Source organism: Patagioenas fasciata, chromosome 3 (genome assembly GCF_037038585.1).
Source record: "Patagioenas fasciata isolate bPatFas1 chromosome 3, bPatFas1.hap1, whole genome shotgun sequence".
Lineage (NCBI taxonomy): Eukaryota > Metazoa > Chordata > Aves > Columbiformes > Columbidae > Patagioenas > Patagioenas fasciata.
The window spans coordinates 34431878-34446144 of NC_092522.1; the positions used below are offsets into that span (position 1 = coordinate 34431878).

The 14267-nt window shown below is 42.4% G+C and overlaps 1 protein-coding gene across 6 annotated transcripts in view; it reads right to left on the minus strand.

Moving 5' to 3' along the window:
* Positions 1-14130, minus strand: part of TMEM247 (transmembrane protein 247) — a 59611-nt gene extending 45481 nt beyond the window's left edge. The window contains exons 1-3 of one of the 6 annotated variants that reach the window (XM_071806099.1): positions 13805-14130; positions 10600-11560; positions 8197-8494 (exon numbers count right to left, since the gene is read on the minus strand). The gene's annotated coding sequence lies outside the window, so the exon portion shown is untranslated. Of the gene's footprint in view, positions 1-8196; positions 11561-12950; positions 13180-13804 lie in introns of all 6 variants that reach the window. The other 5 variants (XM_071806098.1, XM_071806097.1, XR_011738254.1 and 2 more) reach the window with 5 other exon arrangements.
* Positions 14131-14267: the final 137 nt, after the last annotated feature.

Sequence of the window (14267 nt, forward strand, 5' to 3'; positions counted from 1 at the left end):
GAAATAAGTACTATGGGCATTCATTTGCTAGAATGACTGTCAAAATGCTGGGTGTGATGGTTGTAAATCTTTTAATTTCAAGCTTGATGAGTTGTTCTAGATTCGTCTGTTGGCTCCAAGCGAATCCCAGTTAATTTACTGGTCATCCTGATTCAGGTTATCAAAAAAGCCAGTAGAAAATTCTGTGTAATGTTTTCAGACATTTTATCCAATGTTTTCATTCCTTGTGTTGTCCTCTAGCCGGAAAAGATGAAAGAAGCTGGTGCTTCCTGTGTGTGGATCTTACTATCAGACTAACCATGAGAAACCTAAAGAGACAGGAACTTAGGCACATAAACATTTGCAGAAGTAACAATGCATAGAATGAAGACATCAGAAGAAAGTAATATAGGTCACCTTCTGCCTAAGATAGTAACGCTGCATAATTACGAGTGACCTTACAGAGTACTCTGAAATCACAGACAACTTTGACCGAGTTAAAAACCTTATGTCGAAGCAGCAGAGTTATGTGTAAGTCAGTTCTGTGTGTCTGCATGCAATGGTGTGGCATTAACACATGGACTGCAAAATTATTGCTGTCTTCATTAATTTACTTCTCTTGTAGCCGCAGTAAATCGGTCCTGTTAGCTACATTGTGCGTTTCTCAAATGGCAATGTGCAGTAACCAAAACACCTTCAATCTCATTTGCATCACCTGTACAAACTTAGACTCGACCCCCAGACAGCTCCCAGGTTAGGGCATCTCCGACTGATCCACCCATCCTTTCAAGAGAGGGGGGAAAAGATTTAAGTGCAAAAAGCACTAGCAGAACCAGGAGTGCTTTTGCTAATGGCAGCTTTTATGCAAGTGCCCTGCCACCTTGCTGGCTGGCTGCAGGATACCAGCCTTTGTGCTCTGCCAGCTATGCCTAGGAACATTTTAATGGGAAGTGGCCTGGTTTTTAAAGAGCCATCATTAGAGTGGAAAATATTGTTAAAAGAAAAAAAAAAAGTAAACGTCTTAGAGAATATCCATGCAAATGGAGCAAAGCATTTCCAAATGTGACTAGGTCTCTGTGTATTTTCCTTACACATGCATAGCAAATTCTTTTTTGCAATAATTGTATTTTTCTGCCATATTAGTAAGAACGTAAGGAGGTTTATTATTGCTCAAAATCCATGCTCTGGAGTCAAAATTTCATAAGTTCTAACTCAGTTTGGTCTCATTAAAATTTTTGCCCTCCTGATTGTGAAGAAAAGGTGGAAAGGTGAATTGTAAAGTTTCAAACACTAGAGAAATTTTCAGCAGGTCTGGGGATCGAAATTTGGGGCCTGACTCTCAGCTTCTGATTGTTGGGATTAGCAGCACTATTAGCTTCAAGACAGAAGGCTTTAAAAATAGGTTTAACGCTCATATAAGGGTTTGAGCGGGATATTTTATTTTATTCTTCCTTCCCCACCCTTAGACTACAACCAAATTACATACATTGCTTCAGATTTCCAACACTTTCCAATCTGGATTAATTTACATTCGGAGAGAGGGTGTGAATTAAACTGTTATAAAAGGCTTAGATGCAGTGCCAACTTGTTACTATGCTCTTTCAAGCATGAAATGCTTTTTCCATTAAGGAAGCTCTCAGAGAATTTCTTGCATCTGGAAATCTCTCTCATTGCACAGCTTATTTATCAAATGCAAAAGAAGACATATACAAACAAAAGTATTCATAGTAATACAACTCATGACAACCTCGCTGCAGTTGGAGGCTCTATTGTAATATGGCCTACACTAAGATGTTGCCTTCTTCAAGGAGATTTCAGTCTGAGAACAACCCAGGTGCTGCAGGAATGCAGAGGGCAAAGTAAGAGTCAGAAGGAACAAGGAGAAACACAGAGGACACAAGAGCACACACTGAACTGATGCGATCAGAACTCGCAGCTGCAGGCTGAATTGCACTTAACAGTCCAAAGTGAGAAGAAGGTGGGCCTGACACCACTTCTTAATTTATTAAATGCTATGGGGGTGACCTCAGCCTCCACGCTACATTTTACATCCCACCTAGTAGACAGCTATACCTGGGAGTGAATATGAAACCCTTCCTTGTTTTCTGCTGTTCTTTTTTTCTTGAATTTTCTCTTATATCAAGTACCTACAGACATAAAATTCTATTTTCTGTCTAGGTGTGTGATATAATTCCTGTCCCCTGTTGGTTGCAAACGTCACAGTCATACCACATATTCTAATTAAAACACTAAAGCATTGGATGAGGCTGATTCAAATTTGGCTATGTAAAGGATGGTGTCATTCTTGCTGTCACTGATACTTGTATCAGAGCTGTGTTAGTCACTAAGGATTTTGCTAGCATATTGTATTCAAGGCTTGTTCAACTTCTCCCTTGCCAGCATTCATCAAAATCTCTCCCTCATATATTATCTTAATCAATTAGCCTCTGACAATTTTTGTAGGCTCTGTAAAATTTACTCAGGGATCACAAATTTCCCAGTGATTGCAGTTTCCATCCTGAAGCATTATTGGCCAACAGATCCTCTGGACACTTCAGTATGTTCATTGACTTGTGATCTTTATCCTGCCCTCACCTTCAGCTCACTGGCACCTGGGGAAGCATCCTCCTTCACGCTAGAGAATACGGGTAAGAACTTAGAGCTGAATATCTTTAGTTTATCGCCAATGGACCTGCAGAAACAGAAGGGACTCAAAGCTTTGAGGGGAATTGTCAGTGATCTTTTTTCTCCTTTTTTTTTTTCCACACTTTCCAATCAACAGCTACAAGAACCTTAGAGGTTCTGCATTCTTCCTTTACCAGATTTCTTCTGTCATTCCCCCTTTACTGGAGTTCTTCTGTCCTTTGGGGGCATGTGATTGATATTGTGGGGTAGCTACAGAGTACAACTCATATCCCACATCACCAGTACTAATGTCAGAGACGGCCCAAATGCTGCCAGCGGAGATCCTGGTCCCTCTTTCCACCAGTTCAACGGCTTGCTTGCTTTTCTCCTTGATTCTCTGCTGAGTGGAGAGTCATGTATATGCATCAGCTGATAACTCATCAAATGTGACTAATAGTTTTACGGTGCTTAACATATGAGATAAGTGTGAACTGATGTGAACTGAAATGTAAGGAAATTACCAGGCAGCAGGTTTTAAACAGAAAACAATTGCTTTAACAAGGTGCTCAATACTGCTTTAAAAAGACTGGAAAGTTTTATAGAGCATGATTCCATCCTTGTCTATTAAATATGATGATCCAAATGCAACTTCTGACTCAGGAAACTGTTCAACTTTGCCAAAAGGTACCACAGTATTCTGGGAGAAGAAACACTCTTTGGACACAAACATTCCCCGAGCATTGACCTTGGCTCCTGTTGACCATAAGATGTTGAGCTAGCTGAACTTTGGTATGGCATGAATGTTCTCATATTTTTCCTAAAAATTCTGCACTTGGCTAATACATTTTTATAGTGGTTAATCTGTGTCATACAGGGGCTCATCTATAAGGACTTGTACAGTTCTGGTGAGTTTACTACTTGCAACCTTCAGGATATTGCTTGACTGTCTGCAATTAAATAGATACATGGTTCTAATAATTTGGGGGTTACCTAATATACAGTCAATAGCCATTTTTCTCTGCTGTGGCTCACCAAATAAAAATGGAAGCTCATAAATGATGAGGATCTGTCTGCACTGTGCTTGCAATGCTTCTGAGTCTGCAATACAGAAGGCAGGCTACAGAAAGAGAAAAAACACCGGTGCACTGCTGCACCTTCTAACATCATCTGCAACAGATCTGGCTATTCTTGCAGTCATAAAAACAGACTCTGATAAAAAAAAAAAAAGAAGCTACTTTATCCAGTGATTGCATATCCTACACAGCCACACTGCACCTGAAGTGAGAATCATGCAGTCAGATAGTTTGGAAAAAGGGTCTCAAACCCCCAGCTCCTCCAGGCAGGAGACTGCGCTCACTCCTGCTCAGCCCAGCAGGCTCAGAGCTCTCCCGAAATACAGAGGTTAAATTTGCTGCTCCGAACAGTCCCACCCAAGAGACTGCCCTCAAGCTTTTTACAGGGAAAGGATTTAATTAGAATGTGATTTTTTGTGGTACATTGCAATATTTTGTATAACAGGTGACTGCTTTGTGATTCATGGCATGGGTTTGCTTAGAAAACTCTTAAGATGATCCCTAAGAAGAGAAAGGGTGAAGGTACCAGTGGCGAACGAGGGGCTTTGCTGAGCAGGTTTGAATGTCATAAATGCACAGTTATGGCTCAGTAATTGTATCACAGTTGACAGATGCTGCAGCAGTCACATGACTAGAACATGACCTCATATTTCGGCTTTCTCCCCTCCTCCCCCAGTGATGAGGGCAGCCTGGCATTTCAATAAGCAGAAGGCATTTCCAGAAGGCTACTTTGTAAGTTGCTTAAAGGAGAAGCCTGAATTTGGACACAGAGATATAGTTTGTATGGACTATTAAGCAGCTGTTCAACAGGGACAGTGAAGCAAAACTCTATTTTTCCACTTCGGAAGCGCACTACAGTTGCTATTAGGGTAAAAATATTGAATCACAAGTCACATGAGCTTAGATCATCCCTTCCCAACGAAAAATCTTCAGGAGGGGCCATAAGGGGAAGAAATGCCTCCCCGATCCATTCACAGGATTACCCTGCAGACAGTGGGGCTGCTGCAAGCTCAAATGTCCTCCAGGGATCTGTGAGAGGATGCTGCAGCAATGAGGAGGTCAGGAGGTTGTCTCTGCCCCGCTGCTGCTCCAGAAGCCATTCTGCATGCTCTGGCAGGGTGGTTTCATAGGAGGATGGAACAGCCTGGAATAATATATAACATTCTGGAGATTTTCCAGGGGTATCCTGAGTGTCTTCCTAAGCCTGTCCACTCCTTTTTGCATAGATTTTGAATCATGCAAGTCCCAGGAAGGTCCTGGGAGGAAGGCACTGGATGCTGCTCTCAACAGCTGAATATCACTTCAGCATGAAGGGGAGCCCCACCTTGGAAATTTCCAAAGGTGCAATTGGCCCCATGGGGATAATTTTCTGTCATAGCACTGTTACATAGAGACCAAAGCTGAGGCTGGCTGAGAGTTGAAAGTCCTGAATTAAAATCCCATCTTTGGCACTGACTCCCATGGCAAGTTATGCCATGCATGAAATGACAATAGCAATTACTTGCTGAGTTATCCCCACAGAGTGTTCTTAAAAGTGCAGAGATTTTTGTATTTTTTAGAGTTGCCTCACTAATGCATCTGCAATTTGTGGCTATTCATAGACTACCAATTCCAGTGGTAACGTTTGGGAGCAGCAAGATCCCAGTTAAGTCTCGTTATCGATAGTATATCAGAACGGGACGGGATTTCTCTGCTTTTCATCGACAGGGTTTCAGTCACGATTCGGTTTCAGCTCCAGGAAAGCCTTTGCTTGAGAACCTATGACTGGATACAACAAGCATTACTTTGATTATCCAGGCTGAAGCATGAGCATTCCCGCAAGAGCCAGCAGCTCAGTGTCCTGCTGCTTGTGCCCTGCTTTATTCTTGAGTTGTTACATGACTTTGCTGAAGACCTTCATTATTTATTTTCTTCAACAAAAGAAAAAGAAAACTGAAAATGTAGGGACCCTAACCCTAACAATAACTCTAACCCTAACCCTAAACCTTAACATAACCCAAATCTAAATGCTAATCCTAACCCAACCCAAACCGTAACGCTAAACCCTAGCGCTAACGCCAACTCTAAACCCTAACCCTAGTTTAGGGTGGGTTCATTCCTAGAGCAGGACTGAGTGGGGGGGATGTGGGGCTCCCTGCCATCCCATCCACTTCTCCCATTCCCTGCCATCCACCCCCATGTCCCAGGATCCCATCCATCACCAGTCTTTACTTCCACATGACACTGGACTTCACCAGGCACTGCACTAGGAGTCTGGTAACTGGCATGCATTAAAATATGGCTATATTTTTGTGTGTGAAACATCCTCAAATCAATGAAGATGTTTGCTTCGGCATTTGGCTTGAAAATTGAATCTTACTGGTGTATGGATGATTAGCTAGTTTTGGGTGTACTTTGTCTATCAAGCAGATGAAGAATCAACTTCAAATAAGCTGGTAAGTCCAGACTTCATGAAAATTCAAACCCAAATCCAGACTTTGTCAAAGCTTGGGGAGAACCCAGAGGTCAGCTTTAAGCACAGATTCATTTGTAATAAGTGGAATTTAAAGAGGTATATTTTCATGTATATATATTTAGAGCTGGAGGATTTGTTGCTTGGTTAGTTGCTTTTTGCGTGGAGGTAAATATTATCAGATTTACCAGAATTAATCAGCAATAAATACTGGTAAGAACCCAGGGAAATAATTTGCATTGGAATTTGTACAGATCAGTAAAAATCAGATTCAGAACACATAGGCCTCGCATTGATTACTTCTATCCTAGTAAATTAAACAAAGCCAAGGTATATTCTTGAATTCGAAGTCTCAGTTGTCAGCACTGTGACATCATCCCTAGAACATTTTTGGGGGTAGTTTCAAGTGGAGCAACACGAGGTCTATCCCAGGGAACTCGCCAATGCCATGCAGGAGTCAGCTTTGACAAGGTATCATTCCCAACAGGGTATGAGACATTAATGTCATGGACATGGCCAGATCATGCCTGCTGATCCCAGAGCCATGGAGTAGACTCAGGCACAATTTTGTTTAGCTGAAGGGTTACAGTATGTGAGGTTTTTTTGGTTCCTGAATGATTGTTTTCATTTGGATAAAATGAGAGATTGCTAAAGCTTTAATTTTGCCCTTCAGGCGCGATATCTGGGATAATCATAGGTGCAAGTAGCAAACTGAGACACAACTGAGCAGTGATCCTGGTGCCCTCTGGAAGTCTGGTGTACAGCAAAGGACAAACCAGGAAACCTCTTATCTCGCGGATTCATCATGCGATGCCCTTAACTTCCAGTAAGGCTAGTAGAACTGGAAGATAATTTGTAACGTACAAAACAATGCTCAATTTTCACTTCCCAGAACTAGACATTTCAGGGGGTTAGTTTTGTTCCAAAATACATGATATCAGGAGGAGCTGGTATTCCCTATGCAAATCCTGCCTCGTTCCTGTAACACGAATACCTCTTCTGGTCTCTGGTATTGAGCCAAGGTTCAAGATCTCCTTTCACCCTCCTTTTTGGTACACCGTGATACATAATAGCCATGCCAGACTATACAGTCTTCAGCACTGGTAGGACTCAGAAGTATATATTTCTTAGCAACCATTAAAGGGATATTCTGATACTATGGTGATGTATGGAGCCATATAGGTAGCATCAAGTGCTTAGAAGAAGTGTTTGCTTGTTTAGTCCTCTCTTCTGTGCCTGGGAACAGTGGTGACTGTAGCTGTACAAAAAAGCCCCACCACGACAGAGATTTGATTTCCAGCAGAATGTCTGGTGAACTGCAAGTAATTGTCACCAAGTTGGCCTGAGGAAGAGAATTGCTTCTTTTTGACGCTTAGCCCAGGGCTAAATAGCTGAGTAGAGATTTATTCTATTCAGGTTTCTTCACTGAAGAGGGAATAGCACCTAAAGAGTTCTAGCATCATTTGTTTTATAGTTTAATACTATATACTGAAATCCCCGATTTTTCAAGAAACCTATGGAATGTAGGTGCCCTAATCTCAACAAGATTCTGAAAGATTTTTTTCCTCCCTGGTGCTTTATATCCTTGTGTAGAAAACTGAAATTTAAATTGGCCTGAATAAAACACAAGCTTAATTTTAGGCACGAGCCTGGACCTGTGGAGTTCTCATATTTGAAATTAAGCACCTTCTCAGAGGTCAATTGAGTCAGACACTTCTGTTCCTTTTTTGGTTGACTGTTTTTTTTGTTTGTTTGGTTGGTTGTTTTTTTGTTTTTGTTTTTTAAATCTTCTACCCCTACTTTCCTATCCGACACTTTCCCATTCTTTCATCTTTTCCCATATCCCAGAGCATTTTTCACCCTGTATCACTGTTTAATGCAGGGCAACAATAATCCATGGTAGATGCTGTCAGCCTCCTCCCCACTCCCCCAGCCCTCCCCACCAAGGAAAAGGCAATAGGAGGAAAAAAGAGAAAGAGACTTGCAAGTTGAAAAAAAGTTTAAAAAATTGCTTTACTAATGCTACTAATAAAATAGAGAAAATCATACAAAATATACAAAACCAACCTTGAATTTCCCCGCTCCGCACTGCTCTAGCAGCTGCAGGGGAGGCACCCAGAAGTCGTGGGCTGGATTCCACAGCAAACCGGACCTGGATTCAGGATTCACTGGAACCAGGCCTTAGATCGCAGTGACGACAGGCATGGTCCTCTTCAGGTGATCCCTCAATTTTATAGGGTGAATGACTCGGTCAATTTTGGTCATCTGTTCTGTTCACCCCTTCTTACAAATACGCCTCTTTCATGTATGAGACTTGCATTTTTATCAGTATTTTGCATTCCATTGCTATGTTATCAGCTGCTGCCTGTAAAAACAAGCAGCCAAATTCAGAAAAGTGCAGTTACTTAGAAGAACTTAGCTGAAAGGAAAATTCACTACAAGAGAAACTGGTCTTGTTTTTAACAAAACCAGGACATCATGCTTTAGCTTTCTCTCTCTTTTCTCCTTACTTTCTCCCTAAGGAATCTTCTGACTGTGGTAAGGTGGTGGTATATTTCTTTCTTAATTTTGTAAGAGAGGCTGATAAGTAGCAAGTTGAATGAATTTGGCAGCAAATACTAACTTGGTAGCTATTACATGTGTCAGCGTGGCTTAAATAACCCTAGAGAAGTCAAGATACAAACAGAAAAAAAGTGAAATAAGATCTTAAGACATACATATGGAGAAAACCAACCCACTTAACAGCTATTTCTTAAGACAGAAAACCTGGAAAGATGAGCATGTACCCATGCTTTGCATCAGCTCAATCCTGTCAATTTTCACTCACTCACTCTCTCCTTTTTATGTGTTCTGCATTGGCTGAATTTCTTCAGGGATTGTACCAGGAACTCCTCAGAAGAGGAGCTGTTTTCCATTCTCTATTTGACAAGCTCCTAATCAAATCAAACACTCACCTTAATTAAGGACATGAAACTATTGTGATACAGTTCAGTAATTATTAACAACAGCATGGCAATACAGTATTGCTGCAAAATTGGATGTGTTCTTGGGATGTGTATCTAAGAGAACCACAGCTCAGAAGTGGACAGCACTTGTTGGGTGGTTATACTTCGATGATGATGTTGAAATCTGGGCACTACGTGACTGAAAACACTGTCAAACAATGACATTTCAAGGGAAAAAAGATATTATGAGTTAGAAGGGAACATACAATGTTCACACAGTTCAGCATGTCATGAGCATGAGGGACTGCATAAGCTGTGCAAAGGATGAAAATTCAGTTCCATGAACATTTTTTAGATTTGTCCTAATTAGGAATGCAACCTGAAAATTTTGAAATCCCTTAAAAGAAAACTTCTAGAAGAAAAATGAGGATGATTGATATGTTTAATGATGTCACCTTTTCATTTATATTATGCTGTATTCTAACACTATGCTAACTTAAAGGGAAACCATAGCGATTTAGAAAAGAAAACGTTTTGCTCTAAAAGTATAAAAACTGGATGTGTTGAAGCTGCCAGAACATTTTTTCTGTTTTTCTTAAAACATGTTAATGGAACTCACATGATTTCAAGAAGTATTCACCTCAAAGGAGCTGCCTTTCCAGAGAGAAGGGTTTGACTGATGCATTTTCCTTGACCATCTTTAAAGGTCCTGCACTACAGTTATTAAGAAAAAGCACAGAGAGTAGTGACTGTGACATTTTCCAGTGTCTAGTGCCAAATTTATTTTTAAAACACTGTATCTCATTCTCAGCAATGGGTTCTAGTTTTGGTTCCAGTGCCACTGTTATGCTACTGGCAAGCCATGTGTGAAGTCCACTGAAGCTCCCCATCTCAGTTGCATCCATGCAAAAGAAAGAAAGAAATTATTTAGGGTGATTAACAAAGCATCACAAGCTGTAACAGCATAACAGAGTAAGATGAAACAACTCAAGGAGACCTGAGCAGGAGCTTTCCATATAGTGGACCACTCTATCTTGCTCCCTGAAGAGAACAAGTGAGGATTACCCTGCTTGTGATTTTCAGCCCCATTCTGAGAAGAGCAGTACTACAGGTACAGCGAAGAGCCAGTGTGGTCTAGTAAGCAGATGACTACACCAGACGATCTAAAATGTGCCGTCCTGTCTTATTCTGGTTTTATATACAACATGTCTTTGGTTGGAGACATCACTGTGTTCATGAAACACATTAGGAGGGAGGGAAGTAAGCCCACAGTCAGGACCCTTTAAATTGAGAGGGAATTAGTACCAAAGCTCTTGTAAGTGATTAAAAAAAATTGGGGGATAGAATAGAAACTGACATTCAGAAGGAATTGGATCTGCAGCTATTGAATTGCCTATCCATTTTTGGCACATTAGAAATAACTGATTTGTTTCCTCTATATTAGCTGGGATACATAAACATTCTCTGCATTACATGATCTTGGATAGAGAAGCAAAACTGTAATGATCAGATTAATAATTCTCACCATTTATGACAACAGTAAATCACTCTGACTGAAAACCAGGCTTGCGTTATGTCCCTTTGCGCGTTACCTTCCGCTGCTTAGGACAGCTCTGCTCCAAAATGAGTGATTGATTGCTCTGAAAGATGATATGCTGCAAACAGGGCATTCAGATGACATTGCCCTTTTCACTGACTTTCCTGAAAGCTTAATGTTCCTTTTAAGTCTCGAAGTTTTTTTAGAGAATCATAAACCATGGCTCCAATCTTCAACAGACAGGGATGCTTTCAAAAATGCATCTTCTGATGGACTTTTGTGGGACTAATGTGAGTGTTTTTCACACATCACTTTGAGCTTTGGCTGGGACTTGGCATTTTTAGGGGTATTTCCTCAAATATTGGCTACTCCCACAAAGTCATTTCACCCAATGTGGGAAGATGCCCACCTCTGCAGTGAGATACATGGCCAGTCTCTAGCAGATGCACATCAATCCGGTGACCAAGTGGGGCACCACAGCTCATCTGGCAGGGGCAACAAGAGGATTTGGACAGAGAAATGCTGGAGTGTATTCACAGCACACAGTGCCAGCACAACCAATGAAAATAGCCATATTGTGTAAATCTTGAGGTCAGAGATGTTAATAGAGATGGACAGTCTTGTCTTTTCAAAAAGTGTTGTGTTTAGATGATTAGCAACACTTATTCCCTGGTTCCACAGACCAAACAGGTCCTTTGCTGCTTACTAAGGCCTGCCTCTGTCACTTTCTCTTCTATTTTTTCCAGCTGCTGGTAACTTCACTGAAGGACTTCATTATTCTATTTCACAGTTCCACTCCATGTTCTCACTTGCAGAAGTCTGTATAACCCAGAAATCCCTCCCAATACATGTTTATCTTCTGTAGCTGTGTTTCTTCCTCCCAGTGAGTGCTCAGCCTCATATGTGTAGAGAGGTCTTACAGAAGTCCTACAAGGCAACATTTTGATTCCTAAAATAAAAAAAACGGACTGTTTAAGACTCCTTTGCGATACTAAAGTAACTGTTCAGTGCATAAGCTAGAATTAGTCACAGACTGTCCCCAGAAATTAAGCTTTTGTGAAAGGTTAGATTGAACTGTTTTTCATTTCCTAATAACTTTATAGTAAGCAATGAGAAATAAAAATACACCTCAAATATTACTAAGATGATAAGAGTTTCCTTTTATAATTTCATGCTCGTCTATTTTACTACCTTATGAAAGAATTTAGGGAAAAATTTTTAGAACCAGTGTCTTTATTAAAGATATTTAAAATAACAATTAACAGATTTTTTGTATTTGTACTGGTGAAACATGGAAGTGTATTACATAGATCAGATTGTCAATCCATCTGAAAGATGGATGTGATGTCTGGTAAGGTATTTGTTGTGCCAACACAGAGCAGAGTTTAATTCCTCCATAGAGCCATGTCGGTTGACACCAGCAGAGGTTCTAACACTTTCTTAGGGAGCTGCTGAAGTTCAGAAGAGTTTAAGAGAATAAATCAATTTCCAGGAACTCTCAGTGCATATATTCTCCTTATTGTATTTAAAAGGCATTACGACGAGGTTCTTAGAGACATGGTTTAGTGCTAGAGTTAGGTTATGGTTGGACTCAATGATCCTGAGGGTCTCTTCCAACCCAAACAATTTGATGATTGTTCCACCCTCCTTATTGCACTGCTGTGAGTGCTTGCTGGAAAACGACATGTGCAAATGGTGAAAAACAAACACAAATACACTGTGGACGAAGCCACCTGCACGCTTACAGCCCTATGCCCCTGCGAGTGATGCCACAGAGCCGTATCGCCTGCGGGGCTTGTGTGAGGTTTTATGAGGTTGCACTCCTGCAGTTGCACAATTCCCTGTGGCTGTGCAACCAGCCAGGCTGGTGAGGAGAGCAGAGGCAAGTGTTTCAGTTTACCCTCTCTTCATTTTCTCTAAATATTTAGTGCAGAGTAATTGGCCGTCCATTGTCTGAGCAATGGGGAAATGGATGAGAATCATTTGGCTGAGATTGTGCAAGTTCAAAATGATGATCACAGCATTTGAGAAGTAACATTAGCAATTAAGCAAGCAGCAGACCAGAGGAAGTATACTTCCCATTGATTGCACAGGCAGTGGCCTCGGGTGCTGCTGCCCAAGGATGCAGGTGTTGGGTGCTCCTAAATGTGTACATTGGCAAGGACAGCAAAAAAGGAAGCGGATGTCACCTGGGCCACTGAGTATTTGCATGCTTTCAACTCCCTCATGGGTACCTCAGCACCTCCAACCTCAGGCAGAATGAGCCAGATCACTATAAAGCGGGTTTCCTAGAGCTAGTGCCAAACCCCATCCTAAATAGGTGCTCGTGCAGGACATACCTGCTCAGTAGGAAAATTTGCCCTCCGAGATACCTGTGCGCTGAGTCCTGTGCTGGCTGCCAGGAGATTTCTTGGTAAATCCAGCTTTCTTTTATAGCTGGCGTTTTCCAAAGGGCTGAGGAAATACCTCCCGGGGCAGCCTCTGTCTGCTCCTGGGTTTGGGCTGACACTCTCTGGATAAACTAGGAGGAAACAGCAGCAGAACAGTCTTGGATGTCTTGCTTTCCCCCTATGTGTTCAGAAGGCATGAAAGTTTGATTGACTAAACTGAAAAACGTGCAAACTAATAACTTTTCTATTTTGCCCTGATTTGAAAACATGGTTTATTGAACGTTCAGACAAGCTTTGTGCAATGTGGGATTTGCATTTATTTTCTCCCTCAAGCATGTCAGTTCAAATAAAAACACAAACTATATGACACAGAGGTCTTCTCATGGTTTGCACCCTTGCATGCCAGCTTTTGTCATAATTGGGTAGGGCTTATAGCATAAATCTGCAACAAATACAGACTAGAAAAGGCAATTGTCTTCTGTCTGACTCTAAGTGTATTTCACACCATTTGAAAATGTGAAGTTGGAAACAGCTTGCTAGGGTGAAATCCGAGTGTCACGGAATGGTGCAATTTTTGCCATTGACATTAGTGGGAGCATGATCTCACTCATTTTTCATGCAGTATCTCTCTAGATCTTGTCCTCCGGTCCTTTACCCTTTCAAATGGGTACGCTGGGCTATTTAAACCATAGACATACGTGTTTTAATACACACGCCCACTGCTGAATTTCAGACACAAAGACAATAAAACTCAGCGTAGAAAAAAAATCCTTCCTCGTCCCGTTAATTATTTTCATACTTACCGACTCAGTTACGGGCTAACGCCACAGGACGCGACCAAAGTTTCCTTTGCACGTACAGGGCCATGGCACCGGGGCGGACAAGGGGCTCAGCACCGGAGAATTCCCGAGCCCCGCTGCTTTCGCGGGGCAGCAGCTTCTCGCAGCGCCCAAGTGAGTTGCGGACCCTGCCCGCTCCCCGGGAAAAGCTGGGACCCACAAGGCCGGGGCGAGCGGCCGCTGACGCACGCCGGCCCCAGCCCTGCAGCGCCGGCGCCCACCCGGCCCCCTCTCTCCGCCACCGGCCCACGCGTGGGGCGCTCCTCCCCGCCCCGCGGGGGGCCGCTCCCCGCCTCCGCTCGGCCCCCGCGCCCAGGCGGGCGCTTCCCCTGCGCGGCGCGGCCGCGGCCGGGGGAAGGCGGCTCCCGCCGGGCCCAGCGCGGCGGCGGATGGCGGGGGGGCCGCGCCCGGCGGGGGCCGGCGGGGG